This window comes from Equus caballus, chromosome 24, assembly GCF_041296265.1.
Source record: "Equus caballus isolate H_3958 breed thoroughbred chromosome 24, TB-T2T, whole genome shotgun sequence".
In the NCBI taxonomy this organism is placed as follows: Eukaryota; Metazoa; Chordata; class Mammalia; order Perissodactyla; family Equidae; genus Equus; species Equus caballus.
This window is the reverse complement of record NC_091707.1, coordinates 47150257-47174131: the sequence shown is the minus strand read 5'-3', so window position 1 is coordinate 47174131 and position 23875 is coordinate 47150257. Positions and strand designations below refer to the sequence as shown.

The 23875-nt window shown below is 38.7% G+C and overlaps 1 protein-coding gene across 2 annotated transcripts in view; it reads left to right on the top strand.

Moving 5' to 3' along the window:
- RPS6KA5 (ribosomal protein S6 kinase A5) overlaps positions 1-23875 on the top strand; it is a 164920-nt gene that overhangs the window by 14453 nt on the left and 126592 nt on the right. Inside the window, exon 1 of one of the 2 annotated variants that reach the window (XM_070249771.1) lies at positions 2186-2204. The exons of the other annotated variant lie outside the window; for it this stretch is intronic. The gene's annotated coding sequence lies outside the window, so the exon portion shown is untranslated. Of the gene's footprint in view, positions 1-2185; positions 2205-23875 lie in introns of those variants that run through there. 2 annotated transcript variants of the gene reach the window in all.

The following is a 23875-nucleotide window of genomic DNA, read 5'->3' as shown; positions in this document are numbered from 1 at the left end:
AAAAAAAGAAATCCTCTGTGGCCTTCTAGTTTTTTATTATTCCGTTTTCCACTGGCTTTTGAAAGAGCAGTTTCTACCAGCTGTTTCTACTTCTTCATCTCCCGTTCACTCTTTGATGTGCGGTAACATCAGGCTCGCATCTCAGTCGCTCCACTGAAACGCTTCTCTCTAAAGTTGCTGATGTCTCCTTGTTTTCCTTATCTGGTGCAAATGTCTCCCTTCAATCTTACTTAACTTCTTTAGAGCGGTTGGTGCTCAAGTGTTAGACCTGTCCTCTCTTTACTCAGTGACGCTCTGCTCTTCCTCCTTGTTCTCCTCTGTCACTGACTGCCCCATCTCCGTCTTTCACTGGCCTCTATCCCTCTGCTTGTTTCCTAGATATTGGTAATGCATTGTCAGCTCTCTTGTAACTGTACACACTCTTCCTGGGAAATCAGCTATTATCAGGACTTGAATTACCATCCAAGCGTCTACTTTCAGCTTAAATCTCGTTCTTGAGTTTCTTTTCAGTGACTTCCACCTGCCTCCTGAACAGAGAGCATTTGGATAGACCATAGGTACCTTGTACTCTCAAGTTGAGTAATGCTTCTCCAACTTTCTGTATTTTATTTAGCGTCTTTGCCATTCTCAATCCTGCCAGGACCCTAACTAGAAACATCCTGGGCCCTTCATTTTCTACTTTGCGTTCTCTCTGGCCACCAATTCAATCTCCTGGTTGTGCCAATTATAACTCTGAAATACCTCCTTTATCTGTTTCTTGCTCACCATTGCCACTACCACAGTGCAGCGTCCAGCCTAATGATAATAGCTGTCATTGATTGAGCTTTGTATGTTAGGTACTCTGCCAAGCATTGTGCATGTCTCATTTAACTCTCACAACACCTGTGTGATTGTTATCATATCTGACACTTCTGTTGCACAAGCTCACATCCTATCCACTTCACCCTGGTCCAGCTGTGGGCAGTGGCAAAAAGTTCTGTGTGGGTGTCAACTCACTTTTGGTTGATGGCATCTAATTTTAAGCGGGCATGCTGCACATTTTTCACTTTCTGCCCCAGGACTTTGACTTCTACTCCAAGGTTTAGGACTCTGTTGGGCGCTGGCTGAGCAAGCACAAATGCACATCCAAGAAGTATAGAGTGTTAGTGTCCCACTGGGGCAACTCTCAAGTAACGGGATGGGAGCTGATAATAAATGCTTCTCTCTATTGATCCTAGAGTGGAAAATTCTGAGAGGCATTCCATACATTCCTCAAAAGGTCTAGATTAGATCAAGTTGATAATGCATCCTTGTATTGGCTTTTCCTTCTTTCCTATTTCACTCTCCTGAGTTCTTCCTCACTCTTTCTCACTGGGATTACCTTCCAAATAAACCACTTGCACACCAGTCCTGGCTAAGACAGTTAGTACCTAAAGTGGCTCTAGAAAGCATACCTCAGATGGGATATTGGAGTGGATCACCCACTGGTGAGACTGCAAGTATGCTATCGCTGGTGATGGTGGGTGGTGATAACCTCTGGCATGTGTGACAGAATGATTACTAAGACTCCCACCTGCAGAGGATTGGGACTAGCACTGAATGGAAGGTGAAATATTGGGTTAGACCATAGCTCTGGGACTTGACAACAGTAATTATAAGGGCACTGAAATTGACCTCTTTTACCTTTGGAAATCTTGAAAACAAGAGAATGACAGTCTGAGGTCAGCCAATTATCAGTGCTGGTGACACTATAAAAGAAAGGGTCCTCTTTGGCAGCATTTGAAAAGATCCTCCTTGCCTGCAGCCATAGGACAGATGAAGCTAAAAAAGCAGGCTAGGATTTACTCCTAAGGATGGTAGAGCTGTATACCTTCCGTGGTGGGTTTGTACTGTATCAGCTGAACTAAACTGGAATTATATTTCCCAGAACTCTCTTCTGGGTTCTGGGTTAGCACTGGCCACAAGAGACATTCTGAGCAAGATTTAAGGGCAGAAGTGAAGCCCCAGCCATATTTGTTTACATATGAAGGTTGGTACTAGGTGCTGTTGTAGCTCCCACTCATTGTTGCTGATCTGCTGTGTCATATTGTTGGCATGGAGCTCTAGCCAGGCCTGCAGCTCCTTTAGTTCCTGTTGGATCACCTCCAACAGCTTCTTAGAATCCTGGGCCAGTGCATGCAGCCTTTCTGCAGGTTACCCACCTCATCGAAGTGAGAGGCATGAAGGTACTGTGAGACAGACATGGGTTCTTATTTGTTTACGTGGGTTTCAGCTTGTCTTTGGGAGTCCAGTTTATCCTTGCTCCTTCCCACTTCTTGTCCACCTTTCCTTTCCGGCTGCCTGCTCTTCCGTCTTCAGGCTCAGCTCCAGATGCAGAAGCAAGAGTCTTATATAGACTGTTTAACTCCCATACTTGTGTGAAGTCAGACCCCTATAAAAGTCCTTTATTCTATATTGCTAATCGTGTTTCTTCCTCTCTTATTGATCCTTGACAGGTGTTCAGGGCCAAAGTCAAGGCCCTAATATGGAAGGAGTAGGACCCTGAGATCTCGTATGGGAACATGTGGGTGGATGAGCCTGAGAATCTTGAACCCCTGAATTTTCCTGAATCCTCTGGCCAGGCAGAATCAATGCATTGTTAGAAGACAGTAGTCTTCCCTTGTTTGGAGACCATGCAAAGGTCCCGTTGAGGTAGATGCCTCACAAGATGATGCATGTCCTTAGACTCTGCCCCACCCCTACCCCTGTGGCCTCCAGAACGATAACTAGATGCAATCTCAGCATAATCTAATCAGGGATATTGTTCATGTTGGGAGAAAATACTCAGGCAGATACTTCCAGGACCTGGCTAATATGTACCAGTAGGAACTGGAGGAGCATGTCGGGGAGTGGATCTTTAAGGTGTTGGACCAGGAGGGGCAGAATAATTAGGCTGGATAGGAGAGAATTTATTAACATGTGATCACTGTTCATAACTCAGGGTTTAATACCCTAGTAACCTGGTCCTAATATACTGCTGGATGGTTTCTTGAAGCTTGGACATGAATATGACCTACAATAAATTAGGTAAATATGCAAGAACTGCTTTGGCAGAGTATCGAAGTCGGAAGTCTCAGAGAAGAGGGAATATTAGAATGAGTTTATTATGTGAGACTGGAGAACACACTGTTTGACCATGTTCCTTAAGAGGGTCCAAAGAAAACACTTCATTCCCTAAGGTAATACAGAATGCACTGCTGAGGGGAAATAGGCTGGGATAGGAGATGCTTCCATGGAACTGGTTTCCCTAGTATCCATAGAAATGACAGGATTCTGGAATAACAGAGGCCAGATGGTGGTACTTAACCATCAGGGACAAGGTGGATGTAATTACCATAATGGGCCAGAGTGGCATTCAGGGTGCCCTGACCCACAGAGATATGTGGCAGTGGCTAATAGGTCTTGGAGCTAGAAAGATGGACAACCAGCCAGGCTGTTACTTGACTTGCGTGGTTCAGACCTTCATCTCTGAGGGATCTGAGCCTTCAGTTGCCTTACCTTTGTTGGACTGTGGTTGCTGCAAATGCCTATTCAGTATTATTCACCAGGCATGGAAGCAACAAGAAATGTCCTAGTAAATCCCTTGAGTTCGAGTTCAGTTCCTCCCTGTCACCATTATGTAGTAGCAATGCTATCTCCTCTTTGAAGACTCTGACTATTTATTTCTTCTCTAGCTTGACTGAGATATAATTGACATATAACATTGTTTAAATTTAGGGTGTACAACGTGATGATTTGATATGCTTATACTCAGTGACTGAGGTGGAAGGGGGTTCGAGCTTTATTCCATCAGTTGCCTCTTAAGCACCACCTCACATTATCTTCGAACTCTTCCATGCAGGCTTTGACTCACTTTGCCTTGACGGTATCTCCTCTCAAGTATGCTCACTGTGCATCTTTTCCTTTCTGTTCTGGGGCTTCTCCAGGGCCCACCCAGCAGAAGATAGAGGTGGGAGGGCCTGGAGACATGTTCATCCTGGAAGTGTGTGGAAGTTAATGCTCCCCTTGGGGCATCCCTTAAGAGAGCGGGCAGGAGCCAATGGAGAAATGCTTCTTCCTGTCTGCACAGACAATTCTAAGAGCTTTCTAATCCTTCCTCAAAGAGTCCTGGCAAGATTGAGCTCCAGTCATCTACAGCAGTGAGCATCTCAATTAGGTACTCTTGTCTTGGCTCATGCGCCTTTCCAGTTTCACCCTCCTATGTTCCTTTACTTCTCCTCCCAATTAAATTGCCTATATACAAGTCCTTTTCTGATGCTCTACTTCTGGAAGGAACCCAGGCTCAGACAACTACAATTGTTATATGTGTTTATGTGTGTCTATCTGTCCATCTGTCTACCTACCTACCTACGTACCCACCCATCTACCCACCTGTCCTTCCTGTCTTCTAGCCATCCATCCAATCGCAGATTACAAATAAGGAGCTTGGACTGGTAAATAATTGCTCAGCACAGCTGTAGTAAATGGTAGAGCTTGAGTTCTAAACTGAGTTCATCTGAAGACAAAACAGCTTCTCTTCTTTCTTGATTTTACTGTCTCCCTACCTTTTTTTTGGTAAAGATTGGCACCTGAGCTAACAACTGTTGCCAGTCTTCTTTTTCTTCTTCTTCTCCCCAAAGCCCCCCAGTACATAGTTGCATATTTTAGTTGTGAGTGCCTCTGGTTGTGCCATGTGGGACGCCGCCCCAGCATGGCCCAACCAGCAACTCCGTGTGCACGCCCAGGACTCGGACTGGCAAAACCCCAGGCCACCGAAACAGAGCGCCGAACTCAACCGCTCGGCCACCGGATGGGCCCCACTGCCTCCCTACCTTTGAAGATGAACTCAGTAGGCCTGAATTAGCTTGTCCTTCAGAGTCCTCAGCCATCTGGCCCCACCTGCCTGTCCATAGGGGTTGTTCATGGTTCACCAGTCTACAATCGTCTCTTTACCAGTAAATTCTTTCTTCTCCCTGTGCTTCATTGTGGGGGGATGCACCCCTCATGGTCTATTTGGAAAATGTGTACTTTTTTTTCCCTGTTTCTTTTGAGTTCAATCAACTTTTGTTTCTTCCTTTTTTTGGTGGTTGTTCTTTGCTCATTTCTGTTCCTAGTTTTTGTGTTTCTGCCTCAGGATTTTTTTTTTCATATCCCTAATGCTTGTTTGAAGATTTTAAATTCAGTTTGGAGTGTTGTGTTACCATTTTCTTCAACTCGGTGACTTTTCTTTTGGAGGGGGAGGGATTAATCAGCTGAAATGCTTTTACTAGCAATTTCTGATTTTTTTTTTTTTTGCAGGAGTTTTCTGTCTTGCGGCCTGCTTTTTTTGTGTATCTGTTCGTTCTCTTAGAGATTTTCATAGCACCCTCCTCTGTGCACTTTCTTTTATGGATGATGTTGGGGGAGGGGGTGGAATATGTCTTGTTTCTCTTTCGTTTCTGTGGGATCTTTAATTTTTCCCTCTTTTTCCCTTCACTGCCATGTTTCCAAGGGGCCCTCCCCTTCTTTCTCTGTCTGGTTTGCCCTCAGAAGCTGTGCTTCTCTAAGGCTGCCATTTCTGTTCAATCTCAGTGACCCTCAAGCTTCTTTTCTAGCCGGTGTTTTACAGTACAAGTCCTGGCATGTGTGTGGTATTTTGGTTTTATTCTTGGACTCTTTCTGGGGAGGATTTTGTCTTGCTGTGTCTAAGTCCTTGGTGCCCCTCGGCTCTTTTTCAGTGTCTCCTAAGGGTCCCTCCCTGTCTGCAAACTTGCAGACTTGCTGTGGGTGGTGGTGGGAGTTCTGTTGGCATTTGGTCTGTTTTTCTGTTACAGGTCACTTGAAGGTTGTAATATTTTCTGTCTCCTAGTACTGCCCAAGGCATGGGTCATATGTGGTTTTATTTCCTCTCTTTGTTGGTTTTATGGTAGGTTTTTGTTTTGTTTTGTTTTTTTGAGGGTGAACAGGAAGATTTGAAATCAGGCAGCCTTCATTGTCCCCCAAACCCAGAAGTTTCTCTGTACTTTGAAACACTCAGCTCAGACTTTACCATCTTCTCTTTGAAGTCTTCCCTGATCCTTTTCCAGTTTCCATGCTCAGATAGTTGCGACTTCTTTGTATTCCTAACTACTTTTACTTCTGTCTAATTACACTTGTTATATGGCATTGTAATTATATATTTGTTTGTTTCCCCTCCCCCCATCAAATTGTGAATGTCTCTAAACCAGCAAACCGCATGTTTCTTTTTTGTGATACATAGTGGGTACCCACTAAATGTATTAATTTACTTAAAGCAGAATGGAAACAGTTGATTAATGGTACTTCTGTCAGCCAAGAATGAGGTGAATATTTTTGAATCATTAATCTTCAGTTTTAAAAGAAGGTAAATAAGTGGAAAATTTGAATAATGATCAGATTTATGTTATAATAAAACTAAAGTTTAAGATAAATTATTTTCTTGCATAGAACTTATAATGTTAATTGATTATCTTAAAAAATTGAAATGACTTTCATATATACCTTTTCTTACCTCTAATATCATTGACTAGTTAAAACTCTAGAATCTGGAATGATTCATGGGTTTTTTTTGCTTTTTGTTTTTTTTAAAGAGTAACTGTGAAAACGTTCTGCAGAGTTACAAGTTTTTAATGGATCATTTCAATGTATAAGTGACTTTCTGCTTTTTTGCTATACAAGACATATTTTTTGTGCCACATCGCTAAAATTCCACATACTTACAGAGAAGACAAGTTTGGGTTGTTAAATGTACAATGCTAAATTTACCTGATTGACTTTGGGTGTAGGTGTGCCAAAATCTCATCTTCTGCTCAGTTATTACTACTTTTTAGCACCCTGCAAATACCTGGTCTGTACTTTTTCTGTAACTGATTTTGAGATAAAGAGTTTGACATAGGTATATATTGTTAAAGAAACTGGATGTGTGAAAATTCAGACTGTTTACATAATAATTACTAAATAAAAATTTGGGGCTTTTTGTCTACCCAACTTTCCGTAACATAAACATTTTTAAAAGTGAGGGCTATTTCTTTTCAGACCAAGGGATCCATTCAACCCATTTGTTATTTGTAGTCCTCCATTTGGTATTGTGGACCATGATTATTAGACACAAAAATTAGGTAAGATTTTGAAGATTAAATAAGAGATATAAATACAACTTTGTTGTGGTTCAGAGGATTTAAAGGAAAAAAAAAGACAGCAGCCAGAATTCCGTATAGAAAGATACCGCTATAAGCAGCAGGCATGAGTCAACATTGTACTGTGCTGATTTACTAATGCCCAGGTCAGAAGGGAAATTTGTCTCTGTAAATGAATTTGTTCAGACAGATAATAAAAGTTAGTTTTCTATATCGGAAATTAATAAAGAAAAAAGAGAAAAGGGAACAGAATGAATAGTCATCTGCTGTTTGTGTGCCATAAAGTATAGGTGCTCTTTTCAATAATTTTTTAGTTGAAAGATCATTTTCTTTAGTTCTACTACTTTTATGATAATTTTTTAACTGTACCATTCTGTATTTTCACTATTTTTGCTCTATTCAAAAGAAATTGTAGTAAGCCACATGAAGCTAGAATTGTGGAGTAATTTCTTTGGAAGCATTTTAATTTCAGGCGGACCTTATGAGAAGATGTTTGACTCTACTGTTTTAGCAGTGTTACCTGTAAGCCACTCAAAAGATTGCGAACAAACCACTCTGATCTTCTGAGGCAGTGCATGAGACTCACGGTACTATTACTCAGCTATGATTACTGTTACTGGTAGTACAGTTCAGGCAGGTGCTGTACTTAGGTATGCGTTCTCGTTAAATCATCAGCTACCTTGTGCGGTAAGTGCTGTTACCATCTTTGTGTTATAGAAAATGAGACTAGGGTTAAGGGCTTTGCTCAAGTTCACGTATCTTGCAAGTGGCAAAACCGCGTATGAATACAGATGTTTGGACTCCAGAAACTGCTCTGCCTAACATGACTGATTTTCACCCTGCCTTAGAAGAACATACCTTGATTTACTCATTTATTTACTTTCAAATTGGGGTTGTGTAAGGACAGGGTGGCAAGCCAAGGAAGAGAAGCCAGTGTTTTTGTATCTCTAGGAATTGTCCGTTTATTTATTTATTTTTTAAAGAGGTCATTTTTAAAAGCATGGATCTTTTTTGATAGGTGTAAGGAGTGAACAACCGTAAACCTACTAACTAGCATTGTCTAATCTTAATATTTTGTGATGTTGAGTTCATACCTGGTTTTCAAGAGATAAAACATTGCTAATTCAATTGAAGCCTATGTATCCTCATTGATCTTGTCCCCACTTTGTCTTCCTTTGGAGAAGTAACCATTATCCTGAATTTAGTTTTTGTCATCCCAATTATGTTTTTAGACTTTTACAGCACAGGTATACATCTGTAAATTACAGTACGTAATAATATTTTTCATATCTTTCTCTTTACATAAATGACATCGTATTACCTATACTTCTTTAATAAACATACACGTATCCTTATTATCCGTATAATACATATCTTTCCTTGCTAACATAAGTGAGAGTTGTTTGTATGGACATCTGTAACTTTTATTAACTGATTTTTGTTGTTCTAGGTATTCCATTGTATGATTATATCAAAATTTCTTTATTCATTGTCCTGTTGTTGGACATTTAGCTTTTTAATTTTTGCCGTCGTGCAGTGATGATGACTGTGGTGGTGTGTGTGTCCCCATGCATATGCGCATGAGTTTCCGTACGGTACATACCTAGGAGTGGAATCCCTGAGTCACGGGTATGCATACCCCCAGCTGTACTCGACATTGCCAAACTGCTTTCCAAATTGATGGCACCAGTTCACATTCCCACCAGCAGGACACGGGAATTAATGTTTCTGTGTTTGCCAACTCTTGGTATTATCAGGCTTTTTATTTTTTACTGATTTGATGGGATAAAGTAGTCTCTTTTTTTGAATTAGCATTTCCCTGAAACTATAGATTTAATAGGTTTCATGACCATTTGGTTTTCCTCTTCTGTGAAATTGTCTGTCGTATCATTTGCCCCCTTACTTAAAAAGGGATTTTCTTTTAGTTGGATTGTTTGTTTTTGTTTAAAAGGAGCCCTTTATGCTGTGTGCATTGTGTCTCTAACTTCATAAACAGAATATTCTGGACATAATTTAACCTTTTTTAAAAATAACTATGAACAGCATTTATTGAGCATTGCATTGATAGCGATGCTGAAGGTGTGTGAGCTGTTCCTGTACTCAGTGGCCCTGGACTGCTGCGCTTTTTATAATTACTCTCTTTATTTTTTACAGTATTTTTCCCCCTTGTTTTTTCTTTTCGTTTTCCTTCTTGATACATTCAGTATATTTCATTACGTTTTCTCTGCAGTCTGATTTTAGACAAAATTATCTGAGTGAGGCTCCAAGAACTGTGTTGTCTTTTGAAGTGAATGTGCTATGATGTAGCCACTCTCCTCGAATCTTGGCGGCCTCTCTGAGGTCTTTCTCAGTTGGGGGCTCATACTTGAAATCTGGATGGTTCGATTTGCTGAACTTTGACTTCTAGATTAGTGTGAGCATTGCGATACCCTTTTAGTAGTGATGATAAGCTTTGAGACTAGTATGTATTATTGTAAATCAACATAAAAATTATCTTTTATAATTCTAAATTACAACTTAAAGTCATTTTTTTCTCTTTTGGGTTTCTGAGCGTTGCTGGAGCAGTAATGAAATCTTTCTGGTTTTGTGTGTTTAGCTGGGCCCCCACTCTACTTAAGGTTGCTTGTTGAGTTTTTTTGTTCATATTGGCTGTTCTGAAACTTTTTTATTCCCCTATTGATTTAGAGCCTCCAGTGTTATTAAAGTTCTGTGGGGACGAGGATTCTGTCTTTTGTTCACAGTTGCATCTAATCACCTAGAACGGTGTCTGGAACATGGTAGACACTCAGATCTTGAGAGAACGAACAATGGAGTAAATTCCACCTCCCTTATTTTTAGTAACCAGCCCTGACTCAGCTGACTGAAAAGATTAAGGCTATTTTGTGTTTACTTCAATCATTTTCTTTATCGCTATCTTAAATTATCTGTATTTTCTTTTGTCTTCTCTGTTTTTTTGTACAGTGGTAAGGATGATTCTTGTCCAAAGTGTACTCCATGTGGTTAAAAAAAACATTTAAACTGTGGAGTAGATTAGAAATCATAATTATGAAATGTATGTAAAGTGCCAAGAATAACGCTGCAACAGTCATCCATAGAGCCATCATCTAGTTTATGGAAAAGAATATTCTTTCTGAAGTACCTTAGAGACCGCTCCCCAGTTTCATCCCTTCCTTTTCAGAGGGGCGATCATTATCTTGATTTTCGTGTTAATCATTCTGTTGCTTTTCTCTATAGTATTATCATATGGTTAAGTCTGTAAACAGTAGAAACATAAAATCCTGCTGTATGCATTCCTCTGCAACTTGAGTTTTTTCACATAGTCTTACGTCCTTGAATTGATCCATGTTATGGCATGTAGATGTATTTTATTCATTATTGTGGTTTTAAGCTATTACATGTATGAAGACTACAGTTTATTCATTTTACTGTCAATGAATATCTTGTTTTCTTTTTCCTATTAAAAAACAATATTGCTGTGAACTTTTTTGGTTACATCTTTCCTGGTGCATATGTATAAGTTTCTCTAAGATACATACCTCGAAGTTAAATAATCTAGTATTCATGGGAGTATACACATCTTCAGCTTTCCTGGGTAATACGGTTAGCTCTCCCTGTCTGCAGCTTCTGAATCTGTGTTGGCTCCGTGGATGCAGAACCTGCAGATATGGAAGACCTGCTAAGGGATTGGAGCATCCGTGGAGTTTGTATCTGGGGGGCTTCCTGGAACCAGTCCTCCATGGATACCTAGGCAAGGCTGTACTGAATTTTCTTTTTTCAAAATAGTTGTATTAATTTATACTCTTTCGAGCAGTGTATAAGTAATCTGGTTGTTCTTCCTTCTGTCCAACAGTTTTTATTGTCATATTTTAAAAAATCTTTGCCAAGATGGGAGGTGTGACTCTTACTGTGATCTTATATTTATGTTTTCTTGATTACTAATGAGGTTGAACATTTTTCTTTTATTGGCCTTTTAGATTTCTTCTTCTTCTAAGTGCTTGTTTGTGTCTTTTGCCTGTTTTTCTATTTGGTAGTTGGTTTTTATTTTTATGTAGAGGTTCTTAATAAATTCTGGATAGTTTGTCAGTTAATGTTATATTGCAAATATAATATAGTCTTCAGGGTCACAAACCTGGTGAATTATATGGTTGAGATTTGAAACTAGGATCTTTTCAGCTCAGAAGCCCTTGCTTTCCTTGAAAATGCTCTGTTCTTCCCCTGCAGATTTGCTTGCACTGTTTAACATGGAATGTACATTTCTGTTAAAACTCACTCAATTCTGCAGGACCCGTAGCGGTCGGCCATGGGCCGGAAGAAGCTTTCCCTGATGTTTCAAGTGGATGTGATCTCTCCTTCCTCTGATTTCTTACAGCACCACATTTCGGCTGTAGTGCATTTTGTTTGGTATTATGGTTGTTGTTTGTTGGTGATGTTTACACTATTAGATAATAAGCTTCTTGGCAGAGGAACTATTTTCTTCATCTTTGTTTCCCAGTGCCTACCTTAGCAACTGGTAAGAGAAAACTCAACTACAGTGGTTTAAATAATGAATAGGATTTTTAAAAACCCTACATAACATGGAGTCTGGAGTGAGGCAGCCCATGCCCCTAAAAATGTAGGCTCTGTCTGTCTTTCTGCTCAGGCCAACCTTGGTGTGTGGCTTTTGTCCTCGATGTTGATTGTCCACGTTCAGACGGCAATAAGAGGTAAGAGGAAAACACTTTCTGTTTGTGAGGCGTTTTCTTCCTATTTAGGATTTGAAATCTTCTTCAGCAGACTTTTCAGTATGTTTTGTTTTTGGCCACCTGGTGTCATTTGGCCATCCTTCTGCAAGAGAGGCTGTGAAATTGAATATTTAGCTTCCCAACTTCTCTAGACAAGGAAGAAGGCGGTGGAGACTGATGTTAGGTGGACCAGCATATAGTATCTGCCACAAACAGTAGTCAATGAATATTCTTTATTTAATTAAAACATTTTTATCAAAAGAATCCATGTAGATACCTAGTCAAATAGCACAACTGGGCTTATACCAAAAACAAAATCAGCAATTCCTGACCCTCGTTTGCCATTCCATTCCCAGTTTCTGCTTTCTTCTAATATTGTCTACCAATTTTAAATGACATTGTAAAGCTCTTGAGACATAAGCTTTAAGACCTCCTGTGTTTCTCTGCCCATCTACTTAATGAGGTTATATTACAGTTTTGGTTGAATCCATGTTAAATCTTTAATGGCTATGTAAATATTCATTGCTGAGCCAAGTGTTTTGTTTTTATTTCCTTCCTTGTGTAAATTTCTTATTTCTCCTGGAGTTAAATTACTCCGATCTTTTCATTCATTTACTTTTCTTTGGGTCTTTAAGTGTTTCCACATGTTTTAACAGCTCTGTAAAATGCTTTTCAATATGATTTTATGTAGATGAGATAACCCAAGAGCTCTACTTTTTTCTTGAAGGCATTTCTTCTAGAACCCTCTGTCCTCTTCCACTCTGGATTCGTTGCCCCCTCAGCTACTGCATAATTGTCATCAAGGGAGCATCCTTCGTTATCATCCTGGGAATGATGTGCTTAATCCTGTTTACTGGATCCCATGGCTTTCTTTTTCTTAAAGATTTTTCAAATCTTAAAATGTTCTCATATGTGTGATAGGTTGGCTTGGTATATAGCATTCTAGATTGAATTGTCATTTGGGATTTTGAAGACACATCCCATTGTCTTCTAGCTTCTAATGATGCTGATGAGAAATTTGATGCCATTTTGATTCCCAGTGTTTTGTGTGTGACCTATTTTTCTAGTCTCAGAAAGGTTTTGTGATATTCTCTTTATCCCTGGTTTGGAATTTTGGAATTTCACATTTACGTGGGTTGATGTGGATACTTTTTTATTCATTATGCTAAGCAGAGTACACCCCTTAAACATCCTTCAATTCTGGGGATATTTTTTGAGTTATATGTTTGATAATTTCCTCCTCTTGGTTCTTCTATTCACTCTTTCTGGAATTCTGTTACATATTGGGTTTCCAAGATCATTCTGTAATTTTCTTATTGTTCTCTCCTATTGTTCATCTCTTTGTATTTTTACTTTACTTTTGTCCTATTTCTTTAACTTTATCATCCAGATCTTTAACAGACATTTTTTTTTTCAGATTTTAAAAATTTCTGAGCTTCTTGTTATAGTTTATTTCTAATTGCACCTTGTTTCTGTTTATGGTTAACATATATTTCTTTAAGGATGTTAATTAATTGTACTTTCTACAAAGTTTTATTTTCCTTGTACCCTGAATTGGCTCTCTTTCTTCTGAATTCCTTCTTTTTTCTGTTTATTTTGGTGTCTTCCATATTAGGGGTTTTTCTCAATTGTTTGGTGATCTTTGTTGATATGAATGAGACACTAGAACACTAGTGAAAAACTGTGTGTGAGGGATACTTACTTTGATGGTTGAGGCTCACACTGTAGAGCTTTTTCAGTGGGAACCCCACATGTTAATATCAATGTCTTTTACTTGAAGTTGTCCATTTCTCCAGAGAAGGATCCTCTAGACTTCTGCTTGAGGAGTGCTAGCCTGGCTCTCTGCTTTCTGGAATTAGCAGTGGATGTGTAGATTTCTACTTAATTCTTTGTTTTCAGTCTTCTACCTTATCCTTGCCCCTCCTTATGTCTGATAACCCCCGATCTGGTTCTTTTCCTCCTGAAATTATTAATCCTGTATCATGTGAGTAGGGGGACCTGGGGCATAAAACTCCTCAAAGGGCTTCCAGACATTTACCCTGTTTTTGTTCTTCACCTCTCTCCTCCCAGTCCTCTGCTGTCCATGCTTACTGGTGCCTCCATATCCTGAGCCTTTTTGGGGTCCTCTGGGGTGATTCAGCTTGCTCACATGAATAGATCTCTCTGCAGGCATTTTGACTTGACCTTTCTCCCCTCTGCTGAGTCATTTATCATTCTTTCAAATGTTTTCTATCCTCATGCATGGTAGCTTAGGGTTATAGCTGTCTTTGGGTATTAGGGAATGTGGAGTGTGTTTCTGTTTCTTGTCTACTGTGTTGTTTGGGAACAGTTTTTTGAAAGACTTGGATATAGAAAGGTCTTTACCATCTTGAAATTGCAAGGCAGTAAGTAATTTCCTTTCAATGAATTATAGCAACAATTAACATACATTGTGCACTTACTATATATGTGGCACCATTCTGTTTATACTTATCAACTTATTATTATCCAGATATTATAGCTGCTTTAAAACTTGCCTTTTTACCTTTCAGATGTATAGCCCAAGTTAACAACTACTATAAATACAAAATTAAACACATTCCTTTGTGTTTGGTACCCTTCAGATATGCTGATGTATTTGTGCTAAGTAAGCAGGTAATTAGTAATATCTGCATCTATACGTGGATGAAAATTTCTGTGTATATAAATCTAAGGCTCTGTCTGCATATATTAGTGGTTCCCTTTATTCAAAATCATGCAAGTTCTTTTCATAAGAGTATTGTGGACATAGTCATCTCCCATAATTTAAAGCTAGCAGTAGCTTGCTTTGGCAGTAACTAAATTTGTTTTCTGGGAACTCTAATTAAAACATTTTAGTTTCCATCATTTGGCCAATTAAAATATTACATGTATTTGACAGTTCTTATTTGGATTTACTACATATCATTTGAATTTCCTTAGAACATGATTTCTTTGATTTTAATATTAAGAAGCAGTCTAGCTTTCACATTAGTCTAGCTAAGAAAGACATTTCTTTATTGCTGTTTACAGAAATATTTGGAATATTTTAGGTTTAAGATGAGGCTTCTATTGAAGAGATTTCTGGCTCTCCTTCTGGCACAAGATAGACCATTTGTGGTTGAGTGGAGTCATGTGACTAGTGCTGGCCAATGATGTTGATCAGAAGTTACATGTAAGACTTCAGGCCTGGTGCATTTATTTGCCATTGTAACAGCCTGGGAATCAAAACTTTTCTTCCCGCTGCTTCAGCAGCTGGTAGTCCTCCAGATGATGGCTTCTCTGTGATCCTGGGTACTATAGTAAAGAAGACTTGGAACAGAACCCCTGGGCAACCCGTGATGGACTGTAGAATAAGTGAGAAATAAACTGTTGTCTTAAGCCACTGAAATTTTGGGTAATAAGTTACCGCAATATAATTTAGGCGATTCTGAGTGATAAATCCTCTTGTAGGGAAAGTCTGTATGAAGCATCTCAGAATTGTTTAAGACTATGAAGCTTCAAAGAATCCATAATTTTTTAAGAGAAAAAGGATAGTGGCATTTGGAGTCAGATGGAGAGGGGTTGGAGAGTTTTAAACTTTTTGGAACACCTCTAAGAGATTCCCAGACCGAGCTGGAAACTTGCAATTCGCCTTGAGGACTTTTCATTGTTTTTTGGGAACTCCAGAAATGACGCTTTAACAATGAGCAAGCATAGATATTCTAGGTCTGGAGGATAGCGACAGTTGCCCTGATTCTAAATCTCCAAATACATTTCTCCACCCCCAACCCCCCCCAACCCCGCACGTGCCCCCCCCCCGCCCCCAGCAAAATCCCATAAACCAACAAGAAGCTTAGATAAAACCACGTATGACCCACACCTTTAGCTTTGCTGGGAGATAGGGCATACCATAATCTTCAGATTACATCTAAGTTGAAGAAGGAAAAACAGTACTGAATTCCAATAGAGCTCTTGCAGCAGCAATCCTGTGGGGCGTAGAGTGGGAGACGGGAGTCTTAAGAAACCCTTTGAAAAAGAGGAGAGAAGCACAGAAAACTTAGACAAACACAGGCAAAAAACATCCTCAGAAAGAGCAAGTGTTGACAGCATATGCCTAAAACTGATCCCCACTCTGGGACTTGATAGCTCGTAGCTTTGGCTAAAGAAAAGGGCTTGAAAGTGAGCAGGATCAGAAGTAGCAATGTTAAAGGAGCATTGCTTCTCAAGGAGAATAAATATGGAAGGGATGGGCATCTTGGGAATGTGGCCAGTAAAGAGAAAGAAAGCAAAAGAGAAAACTACAGAATTTGTAGAATTAAGAAAAATTACACACAGTCCCTCCCATGATCCGTTAAACAAAGTGAACCTCACTAAACTGATAGGGCCCTCTTTTACTAGGAATCCTGTGCACCAAATACCTAGAAAAAGAAAAAAATTTAATACAAAGCTTCTGCAAAAAGAAAACAAAATGAAAATCAGAACATTCCGGCTGATGCAAAATCTTCCCTAAATCCAACCATTATGCAGAGGAAAAAAAGGAACACAGCACTCCAAGCTGAATAAATATCCCCAGATGGGCATTAGGCAATGCTGAAAAAACACCTTGAATCAGATATTCAAAAGCTAAGAAATAAATGGACAAAAAAAAAAAAAAACGGGAGAAAACGCAATGAGGGTTGATTGAATTCAGGGGGAAAAAAATGAAGGAGAAAACAGAATCACATCAGAGATGAAGACTAAATAACAAAGTCCCCAAGGAAGAATAGATTCAAATGAAAATTTAATAAGGGACATCGAAGAAAAGCAGGGAAACAATTTTTTAAAAATTAGATAAAGGAAGAAAGAGAAAGGTCAGAGAGAAAGTGGTTGAAATGTAGGACAGGCAAAGAAGATGTAACGTATGTACAACTGGAATCCTTACAGAATGAAAATAAACTATCCAAGAAACCTAATTACAAAAATAAGAGAAGACTGGAGTCGACACATTGAAATGGCCATCGGATACTGGGAAAAATTGATAATGGTACAGTGATGGCCTCCCATTATGATCAGCTCTGAGACATATTCTCGTAATACTATTAGACTTTAAAGATAAAAAAATTCTCAGAGCTTCAGGCCAAACGATCAAATAAATTACACAATGATAGGATAATTAGCTGGCATCAGATTTCTCAAAAGCAACGTACAAAGCAAGTCAACACTAGAACAGCTTTTTTTTCTTTTTGAAGAAACTTAAGGAAAGAAAGTATAAATCAAGAATTCTATTCAGCCAACTCCCTTCAAGATTAAGGCTATAGAAGGAGTTTTGAGTATGCAGGAGCTCAAAGAATACCCTACACAAGTGGTCTTCCTGAGGAATGTGCTGGACAGTTAGTTTCATCCAAACAGACTGGGCAAAGCTCTGATGGGGAGCACTTAGTATTTATTTCTAGAGCTGAGACTAAAACAAGGATGGGGCCATGGGTAGAATAAGAGTATGTAAACCTTAAATTATATTGTATATATAAATATTTGTAATTTATACTGCAGAAGTATGCTTAGAGCATAAGGATGTGTACATGTTTGTTCCCAATTTTAGATTCAGTTTCAGTTTTACTTGAGATCGCTACAAAAATCTAGTTCTTTGAGATGTAGCACGCAGAAGCGGAACTAAGAAACCATGCAAATCATGTAAACATTCTCACATTCAAGTGTGTTTATTTCTAAGCTCAAAGGCGGTGGGAAAAGGATCTGACTCCTCACATTGCTCAGTCTCTTTTCCGCTTCATCTGCCACGAAGTGTCCTCTAGCTGCTGACATTCTGAGATGTTTCTTGGAAAGACACGGAGATGAGCACACAGATTGTTTAATGAGAAGTGCCTTAGTGATGGCATAGCAGACCAGCTGGAGACGTGGACATTATTGATATAATTCACATTCCATTGCTTCAACATTATAATATCGTTACTTTTATACTCATCATATTCTTATTTTTTCTGATTGAATTGGCCATATGCTTATTGGTTCATTTGGGATTACTTAAACCAGCAAATAAGTTTAAAGTCAAATAATTTCTGCATTAGGAAAGTATAAGCAAGTGGTTATAAGCCAACTAAATGAGGATCCCTTGCAGTATTTGGAAACGTACATTCCACGTATGTATACAGCGTAAGTCCATGTACAGCATTAAGTATATGTATAGCAGATTTAAATATATATAAAATGACATAAGTATGTATTTCCTAACTCTGTTCATGAAAGAGCCCAGAGAGAAAGTAGCAGTGAGTCTACCTGGCACCCAGATCTTGGTTTCTAATATCATTTCTCATTCAAAGGAATCAAGTCTGCTTAGAAAATAAGGAAGTGCTAAAAAAAAAAAAAAAAAAAAAAAAAAAAAAAAAAAAAAAAGGGGAAGAAAAAAAAGGAAAGAAAAAAAATGAAGGGGGCATATCAGAAGGACACAAGAAGCCTTGAAGGTGCTTCCATGAACCAAATCTGAGTCAGTTTGTCCATCAAATAATTAAGGACAGGAATGAATTTGAAGCCATTGAAAAATAGTAATCTGTGAATAGTCTGATAGATAGATAGGAAGAAGGGAGAACTCTTCTCACAGTACAGGGCTGACTGATAAATATGGAAGGGATGGAAGAGTTGGAAAATTACCATTTTGTAACTATTATAGTAAAGATTGGCTCAGGCAAGAATCATCAATGGGTGCTAAATCTGGATGCAGGAATTTAATGAGGAACCAGATATTTTCATGGTCCTATAGTTGTCTCCCCACAGACTGCTTATTGCAAAGGGAAAATTAGTACGTATATAATGGAGAATCTGGACAGCACCTTGACTGGGTGATCAAAACTAATGTCACCAGTGAAGGACAGACTGACATTTTATGCTTCTGGTTGTGACACCCTAAAAAAAAAAAACCATCAGTTAAGTAGTATTCCAGCTGGGCATGCATAACCTGAATCATGAGGAAACTTCAGTCAAACAGAAAATTCTCTTTTAGTGAGCAAACAAAAATTATGACCTATTCTTCAAAAAAGTCAGTTATAAAATACAAAGAAAGGTCGAGGAATTCTTCCAGATTACATGAGAGTAAAGAGACATGACAAGACAAATGGGATATGTGATTATATACTGGATTTTCTACTCAAGGAAAAAGTGCTATTAAAGCGTATGTTAGGGCTCCCCAGAGAAACAGAACCAATAGGATATCTGTGTGTGTGTGTGTGTGTGTGTTTGTATCAATGTCTTTATATATATATATATATAAAGAGATTTATTGTAAGGAATTGGCTGAAGTGATTATATAAAGGCTGGCAAATCCAAAATCTGCATGGTAGGCCGGCAGGCTGCAGACCCAGAAGAACCGATATTCCAATTCCAGTGTGAAGGCAGTCTGCTGGAGAATTCTCTCTTCCTTGGGGGAGGCTGGTCTTTTTCTTTCATTCAGACCTCTAGCTGATTGGCTGAGGCCCACATTATCTAGGACAATCAGCTTTACTCAGTCCATAGATTTAAATGTTAATCTTATCCAAACACTATCACAGAAACACACAGAATAATGCTTAATTATTTGACCAAATATCTGGGCACCCATATGCATCTCCTTAAATCATACTTAATCTCCGAACGTAGACAATATCAGGATCATGCTTCCAGCCAACGTGAAACAGCTATCCTGTGTACCACTGGAAACATACTAACCCTTTCCTCAGAAGACGATTCCAAGTCCTTGAGTGATGTTTACTCTTCTCCTTGCTATCCTGTAACTTAAAGATTATGCTATAAAGTGAGTGTATCTTATGTTACACGATAAGGGGATAAGAGGGAAGAAAACAAAGATGTTGTGTTATACACAAACGTTAATAACAAAATTAGGAAGAAATACTCGTGACAGTCACTGTCTTCCTTTCTGTTTAACTGGTCACATGGTCCCTTCACCACTGTCCTTCAGGGATGTTCTAGAAAGGATTTGTAGTGTTGTAACTGTCCACTTTTGGGTGATGCCTGCATATCATGCAGAACCATCTGTAAACCAGGTCTGAGTCTTGTCTCTTTTGTCAGCTGATCTTAGGGAACTCCCCACGAGACCATAGGTGCAGGCTGGGAGAGAGAAGGTAGTGGGTCAGAAGTGGAGACCAGGGACAATTAGCCTGCTTCTTCATGTCACTTACTTGTGACTTCTGGGGCCTGCTTGGGCCCAGTCTCATGTATACCACTTCCATTTGATGATGGAATGTCTCTGTAAACTCCTAACTTTATGGGGAACAATCTGCTTTACTCAAAGTCCACCAATTTAAATATTAATCTTATCCAAAAACACTCTCATAGAAACACCCAGAATAATGTTTGACTAAATATCTGGGCACCTTGTGGTCCAGCCAAGTTGACACATAAAATTAACCATCAAAAGCACATCAGACAATTGACAAATCAAAATAGGAACCAGAGGTTAAATTATTTTTTTTAAATGTCAATAATTTTTCTTTTTTTTTTATTGGTTAATGATAGGTTATAATCTTGCGAAATTTCAGTAGTACATTGTTGTTTGTCAGTCGTGTTGTAGGTGCACCACTTCTCCCTTTGTGCCCACCCCTCACCCCCCCTTTCCCCTGGTAGCCACTAATCTGTTCTCTTGTCTACATTTTAAAATTCCTCATGTGAGTGGAGTCATACAGAGATTATCCTTCTCTAACTGGCTTATTTCACTTAACATAATTCCCTCAAAGTCCATCCATGTTGTTGCAAATGGGACGATTTTGTTCTGTTTTACGGCTGAGTAGTATTCCATTGTATATATATACCACATCTTCTTTATCCGCTCATCTGTTGATGGGTGAGGTTAAATTATTTAATCAATGTTAAATTTTCTGAATTTGATTACTGAGGTTACTTAAGAGAATTTTCAGGAAATATACACTAAAAAGTTAAGGGGTAAAGATGCGTGATGTGTGCAAACCACTCTGAAGTAGATCAGAAAAATAATGTGTGTGTGATTGACTCTGTGTGTGTATGAGTGTGTAAATAAGAGAGAAAGCCAGTGTGGCAGAATGTTAAAAATTGGTGATTATGAATGTGAGAGTTGTTCATTATTTTTACAAGTTTGGATTTTGACATCATTTAAAAACAGAATAAAAAATTTAAATGACCTGGGAGCACTATAATTGTCTAGAACCTCAGCAGATCTGTAGCTTTTTATATGGCCACATAATTGTGCTGATACCCGTGTCATAAAATTGCAAGTGTTAATTGCTCAACTTGGTTTCAGGGGAATGGGTTATGTATTTCATGTTTGAAATAACAAGAGGGGACGGCAGGGGAGCAGGCTGCTGTCGGTGTCCGTAAGTCCTTCCAGAGCACTGCTTGACCTTTTTCTTAGAAATCACAGACTTGGGGTTGGAGCATCGTTGTGGTGGAGAAAACACAGTTAAAACTGAGATGGGAAAAGAAGGATGGGACAAGACAGGATGAATTTAGTCTTTTGGTCCCCAGTTTTCATAACATTAAATTAGATAGTTCGCTATGAGTTAAAAATGAACATTTTTTGAAAGTAGGATTATTCTTGAAAAATGAGTTGGCAGTAACCCTTTGAAAGTTTATAGCTGTAAGCACAAATTATTGCAAACTGAAATTTGATTCAGGGCTGCAACATTTAAGTGCTAATAGAAAGCAAATTGGCACTATTAGCAGCATGTCGTCTGGAAAATAGAAAAAGGAAAGGGTGTTGTTAAAGTACTTCTCACAATAGAATGAAGTGTAGAGGCGACAATAGCATTGCAGTGGAAAAACGAGGTTATGACTTAGGAGGAACAAAGTGCCGCTGTATTTTCTTACATCAAATTGAAATCTGATCCTTGGGAATATTACTTGGGACTATTAAGAACTACTTTATATCTTTCATGGAAGGGGTAGTTTAAAATATATCAACAAATATAAAAATAATTTTGGGAGCACTTTGGAAGCCAGAATATTTGCCTTGCTGTAATGGTTTAAGTTTTTATCATTTATAAGTTATCTAACTTTTTGTTTGCCAAAATACTGAAGCATGGCTTCTGTTGTGAATAAGGAATGCCACGCTGACTGGGAATAGTGCGGTTCTGTCCTTTACCCTAGGTTTAGGTTTGAAGCGCAGTTGTCTTTAAACTGTCAGATAGCTGATGATTTATAAAGTTACACTAAGGGAACTTGCTTTTGAAAATAAATCTTCTAAAAACTTCTGTGCAATCCTTTTGATGTGCTGTGTTGTTCCCTAAGTTATCTTTTTCTTCACATTTTTGTGTATGTTAGGGTCAGACATTTGCCATGGCCAGGAAATGAAGTATTCGAGTTGACTGTTCTTTTAAAGCTATATGTTTTATAATAATTGTGAATTTTCAAATAACCTGACTTCAGTAAAATTCTTTGGTGTCCACTGACCAGCTTCATTTGGAGGTCCCACAGGCATTTTGTGTACTGATTTTTAATTCATAAAGTTTATATTCACCAAATCTGTACACACACACACAGCGGCCTGTTAAATTGTGATATGCTATTAAATCACATGCCATTACAGCAAGGACAGAAAAACTTGCAACATTTAGGAGTAATGTGTTAATAAATAATCTATTTTATAAAATGGAACAAGTTGTTTAGATGATATAGTATAAGATGTATCACAAATGTATGCATTTTGAAAATAAGTCTTAGAAGCTTTATATTGCTATTTAGAAATATGTGGCTTCTAAAAAGCAAGCATTAACTTTGCTAAGGAAATAGATATGTATGCAAAACAATGCCCAAATAAACATTAAGAAAATCCTTGTTGAATCTGAAAACTTCTTATAATATTCATGTATAAAAAAGTATTTTCATGATTTTTGCTTTATAGCTGTAATTCTTTTCTATTGAGATATAATTTGTGAGTTTTGACAAATGAATACAGTTCATTTGCAACATTTTGAAAACTGGTTTTCACTTGTCTTTTACTCTGAGTACTTTATGATCTCATGGTCACTTAAGGATTATCATTTTGAACTTTAAAGATTGCACTATGGCTATTCAGAATTTAATAATTTTGGTAATTTCCAATGTTTTCACTTTGTGCATAGTAGTATTAGTGAATAACGTGTTAGGGAATTTACTTTTTCCTCTCCCTACTCTCAGTGCCTGAGTGTAGCCTTTATCGTTTCTGGCCTTGACTATTATATCAACCTGTCCATTGGCTTTGGTGTCTTGCATCTCAGTTCCTTTCTAATTCATCTTCCACACCGCTGCTGGTGGTCTCTCTAAGGTACAGAACTGGTTATCTTAATCCTCTGCTTAAAATCTCTCATTGGCTCCCTCTTACCTTTAAAACAAATACATACTTTTTCAAATCAAACACAGAGTCCTTCATGGATTAGTTCCTGCCTTGTGTCTTGCGGTGCCTTCTTTCCCGTTCCTTCACATGCTCCTTCCCGTCTGCACTAATTGCAGATTCCCAGTTATGCCATGTTCTCTGTCGTCTTGGTGCTATTGTTTGCTTTTCCTTCTGATGTGCAGGCTTTTTTCTGCTTTGCTGTCCATCAATGCCTGACTTCCCCAAACCTTCAGACGGGGTGAGATGCTCTTGTGCTCTTCTGGTACTCTGTCTATCTCAGACCTCTCTAGTAGTGCTTGTACCTGCACCTTGGGCTTCTTCACTTGCCTGAGTGCCTCCTCTGGACCCTGCACTGCGTAGCCTCAGGGAGTGTGTCTGCTCCAGCCTTGCTGGTGCTTTGGACAATGCTGGATACAGGTAAGCATTCAGAATGTTTGTTCAATTAGTAGGCTATATAGTTAATGTAGAGTATGATGACTACGTAAAACCTACGAAATAGAAAAGGAGAAGAAAAATGTATTATCACAGCAATGGGCACCAGAATTCCTTGTATGGAGGGAACTGCCCTGGCGGCATTGCCTTGATAGCAGGCTCACTTAGGGATGTGAGTATGAATGTTAACTGGAGCTGAGAGGTCAGAAGCGAGGAAGTGGAAGCTGCTTGTCAGGAAACAAGGGGACAGATTTGCCTAATAGGGCAGGAGAGAGAGAAACAAAGGA